This window comes from Chenopodium album, chromosome 18 (assembly GCF_948465745.1).
Source record: "Chenopodium album chromosome 18, dcCheAlbu1.1, whole genome shotgun sequence".
NCBI lineage: Eukaryota > Viridiplantae > Streptophyta > Magnoliopsida > Caryophyllales > Amaranthaceae > Chenopodium > Chenopodium album.
In genome coordinates this window covers 34,503,310-34,511,279 of record NC_137851.1, presented here as the reverse complement: position 1 = coordinate 34,511,279, position 7,970 = coordinate 34,503,310, and the positions used below count along the sequence as shown (strand labels likewise).

At 39.1% G+C, this 7,970-nt stretch overlaps 1 non-coding gene across 1 annotated transcript; it reads left to right on the top strand.

Moving 5' to 3' along the window:
• The first annotated feature begins 4,679 nt into the window (after nt 1-4,679).
• LOC145593411 (small nucleolar RNA R71) lies at nt 4,680-4,785 on the top strand. Its single transcript, XR_014102740.1, has one exon. It is a non-coding gene; the product is annotated as a small nucleolar RNA R71 (small nucleolar RNA).
• The last annotated feature ends 3,185 nt before the right edge of the window (nt 4,786-7,970 follow it).

Sequence of the window (7,970 nt, the reverse complement as noted above, 5' to 3'; positions counted from 1 at the left end):
CCACTTTCCAAATCAAAGTTTATCTTCTTGAATGCCCACAAAGCACGGTGTTTGAGTTCTACCGGGAGATGACATGATTTGCCATAGACTAGGCGGTATGGAGTGGTGCCTATAGGTGTCTTGAAAGCCGTTCTATAGGCCCAAAGAGCATCATCCAACTTGTCCGATCAATCCTTCCTATTCCTTACAATCGTCTTCCCAAGAATTAACTTGATTTGACGATTGAAAACCTCGACTTGGCCGCTTGTTTGAGGATGATATGGAAGACCAAAGCGTTGATGAACTCCATGCTTTCGCAACATCTTTTGAAAGGCATTGTGAATAAAATGAGAACCATTATCGCTTATCACCGCCTTAGGCACACCAAATCTTGAAAAGATAATCTTTTTGAACAATTTTATTACCACCTTGTGGTCATTTGTTGGGGAAGCACTAGCCTCAACCCATTTAGACACATAATCCACCGCCACAAGAATGTATTGATTTCCAAAGGATGAGGGAAACGGTCCCATGAAATCAATTCCCCATTCATCGAATACTTCCAACTCAAGAATAGGTTATTGAGCCATCTCATTTCGCTTGGAGATATTCCTAACTCGTTGACAACGAACACATGAATTAACAAACCCCATGAATCCTTGAAGAGATGTGGCCACCAAAAACCACTTTGAAAAATCTTAGAGGCGATTTTAGAAACACCTATATGGCCACCACTAAGATCCGAGTGGCACATCTTCAAAACACTAGTCACCTCTTCATTTAGAACAAAACGCCTAAGTAAACCATCGACCCCTCGTTTGTACAAGATGGGATCATCCCACAAATGGTGTCTTGCCTCTCTCTTGAGCTTCTTTCATTGATTCTTAGAAAAGGAAGGTGGAAACTCCCCACATGCAAGAAAGTTCACTAAGTCGGCAAACCATGGGAGCTCTTTTGCCTCAATAGCATATAAGAAATTATCAAGCATTCTATCCTCAATTGGAGAACCATCATCATGGATTTGGGAATCCTCAAGGCATGATAGATCGTCTGCCACAACATTTTCAGCTCTTCTCTTATCCCTAATCTCAATATTAAAAGTTTGAAGTTCAAGCACCCACCGGATCAACCTAGGCTTGGATTCCTTCTTGGCAAAAAGGTACTTGAGAGCCGCATGATCCGTAAAGACAATAGTCTTGGAACCCAACAAATAACAACGAAACTTCTCAAAAGCATGAACAATAGCCAAAAATTCCTTTTCCGTTGTGGTGTAGTTCCTTTGAGCACCATTTAGAGTCTTGGACATATAATAGATCACATGGAGCTTCTTTTCCACTCTTTCACCCAAGACACCTCCAATTGCCGAATCACTCGCATCACACATCAACTCAAAAGGTAAAATTCCATCTTGGGGCTTGAACAATAGGAGTAGAATTAGGGCCTTTTTCAACTTATTGAATGCTTCCAAACACTTATCATCAAATACAAACTCGGCATCCTTTTGAAGAAGATCATTGAGGGGCTTTGCAATGAGTGTGAAATTCTTGATGAATCTTCTATAAAACCCGGCATGTCCTAAGAAAGATCTCACTCCTTTCACATTGACTGGAGGTGGAAGCTTTTCAATAACTTCAAATTTTGCTTTGTCCACCTCTATCCCCTTGTAAGAAATCTTATGGCCAAGGACTATGCCTTCCTCCACCATGAAGTGACACTTCTCCCAATTCAAAACCAAGTTCACCTTCTCACACGTTGCCAAACATTTCTCAAGATTTTCAAGGCATGCCTCAAATGAAACACCGCCTACAGAGAAGTCATCCATAAACACTTCCATCTCCTCCTCCAAAATGTCCCCAAAGATACTCATCATACATTGTTGGAATGTTGCGGGAGCATTAAAAAGTCCGAACGTCATTCTCCTATAGGCAAATGTAGCATACGGACTAGTGAAGGTTGTTTTCTCTTGGTCATCCGGGTGGATAGGGATTTGGAAAAATCCTGAATAACCATCAAGAAAACAATAGAACTTGTGCCTCGTTAGTCTCTCAAGCATTTGATCAATGAAAGGAAGGGGGAAGTGATCTTCCTTGGTGGATGTGTTTAGACGTCTATAGTCTATACACGTCCTCCATCCCGTGACCGTCCTCGTCGGGATAAGCTCACCTCTCTCATTCTTGGCGACGGTCATGCCTCCCTTCTTTGGGACAACATGAACTGGGGAGACCCACCTAGAACTCGAGATGGGGAATATAATTCCCGCATCCAAAATTTTAGTGATCTCCTCTTCACTACCTCTCCCATTTGGGGATGTAGCTTCCGTTGCCTCTCAATAGAAGGTAGAGCACCCTCCTCAAGGGTTATGTGGTGTGTACATAAAGCGGGGCTTATACCTTTAAGGTCATCAATGGTATATCCCAAAGAACTTTGGTGCTTTCTCAAAACACCGCATGACTCTTGAGCTTGGCGCTCACTCAAATAAGAACTAACAATCACGGGAAAGGTGGAATTGGGTCCCAAGAATTCATACCTAAGATGTGATGGAAGAGGTTTGAGCTCTACCGTGGGAACACCTTTACCTTCCTTTGATGTAGCCACTTGCAATGCTTCTTGACTAGAAATGCTCATGCACATTTGCTCATCAACATCCTCAAGGCTTCCAGTGAGCATATCTTTATACAAAGTCATCTCCTTGCTAGGAGCACCTATCTTTTCCTTATTCAACAAAACATTCTCAAGAGCATCGTTAGAGGTGAGCAATTGCTCACGCATGGAAGACACAGAATCAATAAACATGCAATTTTCTAAAGAAGAACTTGGATACTTCATACTATCATTTAAGTAAAATTCTATCATCTCATCTCCTACTTTGACTGAAATTTTAGCACTCTTCACATCTATCATAGCACCCGAAGTAGCGAGGAATGGTCTCCCTAGAATGATAGGAATTCTAGCATTTTCGTCCATCTCAAGCACCACAAAATCCACCGGAATAACAAATTTCCCAACCGTCAAAGGGACATCCTCCACCTTACCCTTAGGAAACTTAATTGACCTACTGGCCAATTGTAAAGTGATGTTAGTAGGTAAGAGTTCCCCTAGATCAAGTCTTTGGTACACCGAATATGGCATAAGACTAACACTAGCTCCTAGGTCACATAAGGCATTGTCGATTTGCATCTTGTAAATGGCGCAAGGGATAGAAAAGTTTCCGGGATCATTTAGCTTAGGTGGCATCTTGTTTATTATGATTGCACTACAATTCTCGGTCAAGTTCACCGTCACTACAACATCACAAGACCTCCTACCACTCAAAATGTCTTTGAGGAATTTTGCATAGTTAGGCATTTGGGTGACAACTTCGGTAAATGGTAGAGAAAGGTGAAGTTGCTTGAGCATGTCAATAAATCTTCCAAATTGTTCATCAAACTTGTGCCTCGTGAATTTTTGTGGATAAGGGAGCTTGTGTTTCACAATTTCTTTCTCTACTCTCACCTCACTAGGTGTCCCAATCACAACCTCACCCAAAGATGCACCATCTCTCTCTTCTTCTACCAAAACCTCCTTTGTGGCCTCCTTGGTCTCACTCTTCCTAGGCAAACTCTCCTCAAGAACCTTACTACTCCTTGTAAAAATAGCATTGATGGGTCTCTTAGGATCTAGGCCTTGGGAAGGTAAAGGAGAAGGACTAACATGGTCTTTTAAAGCATTCTCAAGTTGAGAAATTTGGTTTTCAAGCATCTTATTATGAGTCATCATTTCATTAAATTTCTTGTCACTCACGGCCATGTAAGTGTTCAACAACTTTGTTTGGTTTTCAATGATTTCTTCCAAATTAGTCCTAGAAGAAGTAAAAGAGGAGGATTGAACATAGGAATTAACTGGGTCTTTGGAGCAAATTCGGTTTGGGGACCCCTTTAAGAGTTATTTTGAAAATTTCCCCTATTTTAATTGTTCTAATTACCTCTACCTTAATTATGGTTACCATAACCTTAGTTATGATTACTATAATTTTGGTTTTGATTTTGGCTACTATAACCTTGGTTGTTATAGTTACCTTGGGAATTTTGGTTCCCATGGTTCCTATTACCACCACCTTGGTTGTAGTTGTCAAAGTTGCCATAGTTGTTGTAATTCCTATTCCATTATATTGATCTCTTTGATTCTCAAACCTAGAATCATTATTGTTTGACACATAGTTCACATACTCATTCACATTTCCATCTTGATCATCACAAACATCCATACATGCATAAGGGCAATTAGAAGCATCATGATCATACGATCCACAAACATCACAAAACAAGCATCCACTAGGAATGTTACTAGAAGAGGGAGGGGGTTGAGAATTAGAAGACATATCTCTCCCCTTAGATTGGAAGGGAAGATTTGAAACTTGGTAGGTAGCACTTTCCAACTTCGCCTTGATAGGGGACGTTTCCTTCCCCAAGTTTGTCATTTGTGAGCATAGATTGTTGATTGAATTTTGATGATCAAATGAGTACACCGAAGAGCTACTCTTGCTAGTTGACTCCCTTTCTCCATCTTGCCAATCTCTATAGTACCTCACTACGTCTTTAATTATGTCTACCACTTCGTCTTCTGTTTTATTCATGATGGGTCCTCCGGCTCCTCCATCTAGACATGACTTTCCTTGAGGACTAAGGCCTCCATAGAAAATTTGAATAATTTGGTAAGTAGGAATTCCGTGGTGAGGACATTCTCTTTGATACTCTTTGTATCTCTCCCATGCTTCATAGAGGCTCTCACTAGGATTTTGCTTGAAACCTTGAATCAAAGTTCTAGCCTCCGCCGTTTTCTTTTGTGGATAGAAGCAGGATAGAAATCCTTGGTACTTCGTCCCATGTCCTTAGAGAATTTGGCTTGACCTCCTTGTCTAGCCATTCCAAGGCTCGCCCTATGAGGGAAAAGGGGAAAAGCTTAAGGCGGATAAATTATTGGGAAATTCCATTCACCTTGATAGTGTTGCAATATTTTTCGAACTGCTTGAGATGATTTAGTGGGCTTTCATGTTGGCCCGACTAAATTGTCACCTCTCTATCAAAGTGATCATTGCCGACCTTATTTCAAAGTCATTCGCCGGTGTTGTAGGTGGAGCAATCCCACTCTTAAATCTATATGCACCAAGAATCCCCAATTATTTCAACGCCACCCTTGGATTTTCTCCCATTCTTGCTTGTTCCTCTTGTTGTGATTCTTCTTCACTTGAAGTGCTAGAACTCAAAGATCGTCTAGCAACCCTTATCCTTGCAATAGTTCTCTCAATCTCAAGATCAAATGGCACTACTGAACGACCACTTTCTCTATGCATACAATCTCAAATGAAATGATTAGTAGCACGACTACAAGTGTAGCCTAAAAGAAAAATCTTTTTGTATTTTCAATTAAGGATGAAATAGACTCAACAACTATAACAACGCACCAATATCATTCCCCGGTAACGATGCCATTTTTTATGTAGGAAAAATGTAGGTCGTTTTCTACCCTCCCTTAGAGCCAAACAAAATTTATAAACACTCGACCAACCTAATACGAGTATATGGTAAGTCAAGGGTTGAACCCAAAAGAATGAATAGGCATAAGCTATAGCCTAGGTCAAGCTACTTCAAAGATTATAGTAAGAAATGGATGGTAACTAAGGTATCAAAAAGCTAGATAAATCGAGAAATTCAATATGCTAAACACTAGGGATATAGGTTCCACATGCAAGCTCAATAATCATGCTAATTGATGGATGACTCAATCGATTCAAACATTGTAAAGGACAAATAATGGTTGCAACTAATGGAACTCAAAAGCTATCTCCTATAAGCCAAGCTAGGGTTCACTATGAATGGATAACAAGGAAAATCACAATCAAATTCAATCAATTAAAGCAATTCTCAAATCAAGGGTTCATGTCATTGAAATTTGCAATACAATCTAGATTAATCTTATAGGTTGATCACTCCTTGTTTAATTAATCACATGCACAACTATGTCAGCCAATTTAATTGCAACAATTCAATCAATGAAGGATTATCAACTAGCAAAAATCATCAATCAAGCATGCTTCCCCTTCTCCCTAGCAACTAATCTACTCACTAATCATGGTGAAATTGAAAAATAATACAAATTGAATCACAAACATTATCATTTCAATTTTAATGAAGAAGAAAATCAATCATTCAACAATTTCTCAACCAAAGATTAAAATTCAAATCAAACATTCAAGAATTAAAGGAAATTGCAATGAAAGTAAATTCAAAGGAAAGAAATCTCACAAACTTTCATTGATTTGAAGATGAAATCCAAGATCAAGTTGAAATTAAAGATTAAAGTGATAAGCTTCTCTCTCTTCTATTTCTGGAAAATAAGTCTCTAGTACAAGATAAAGTCGCCTCTCCCAAAAAAGGAAAAGTCAAAAGCTATATATGACAAATCGAGCAACGGGAGGCGGAGCCCCTCGTGTGCACGCACGAGGCCGCCGCGCGCGCACAGACCCCTTTTGTGCGCGCGCGCAGACCTTGCTGTGATGCTCGTGGCTAGCCTCCCTTGCTCGCTTGATCGATATACGTGCTCCCGAGCATCCTATCATAGGTGCACTCGAGGCGATGCCCTTGCTTCCTTGGTGCTCGTGTTTGCGGAGCTAATCATTGCTTCCTTGGTGCTCGTGCTTGCGGAGCTAGCTTGGTTTGCTTGAGTTGCATGCTTGGATTCCCGAACTTAGCTCCATCGACTTCCTTGAATGCGCTCGAGCTTCCTCCTTGATAATTAAATCTCGGGAAACTCGACACACCTACTAAACAAGTCAAAGAAACGAAGAAGCGAGAGAAATAACCGAGAGATAGATAAAATAATAAGAAAACCATCAAAAGCACACATTTCACTAAACTTACACACAAACATGTAAAACAAGCATTATTATGTAAAAACACGACATAAAAGACTAAAAACGACCATAAAACTACGAAGAAAACCTAGCCTAAGAGTGCCATAAATGACACTCATCATCCTTACCTACTCCTTCCCACATGTTGACATTTGTCATTTGACTATTCCATAGCTAATTTAATTTAATTTGGAATTAAATTAATTGCTTACTTTCTCACTCTATCATTTCTCCCACATGAAAAGATAACTACCCACTCTAGGAGATTGGGATTATTCACTTGAGTTGAACTCAATAAGGCATCTCCCAAAAGGTGAGAAATTAAAACCTTTAAGTTCGTAATACTCTACTATTATTTTGGTCTAGCCCTGTTTAAGCTTCGTGGTAGGGGCCATTCGGGTCGAGTCTCGAGGGTGTGAATTTTTGAAGGGTTGCGCATTTGCGGGGCTCTATGCTCTCAATTTCGAGCTCTTAGAAAGAGCAAAGCACGTGTCATGGGTATGATCGCCTTTTCTTGTTTCTCTCTCTTTGTTAATTAATTATGTGATTGTTGTTAATTAATATGCATGGTTAGTTACTTTAATTTGTGAGCGGATTTTCGAGTGGTTTTTCATTTTTGACGAAAATTTTTAAATCTTTATACCTTGATTTTTTTATGGCATGTTAATTATATATTATGTGTATGGTTACATTATTAATCTACTGCAATATTAAGCTCGTTTAAGAATGATTATAAAGTTATAATAGGTGATTAAATTGGTTGGCTCATTTTCACATTTTTGCAAATTAATTGCTCCATGTGTGAAGGATTTGTTATTTTGAAGCCCTTGAAGTATTAAATATCTGACCTCTAATTATTTTATTAGGCTGGAACTTTAACTTACTAGATTCCATAGAGAATATTGAACTATTTTTATTTAATCATTTTTCAAGTTGATTAAAGTCATAAAGGTTCAAACTTAATTAATCTTCATATTGGAAGATGTAATTTTCCATGTTTCCACAAGCTAGTGTTGGAATTTTTTTATTGGATGATTGTGTTTATTTTTCCAACCCTTTTTAATTTTGTCAAATCTCATTATTAAATTATGTATGGTTAAAT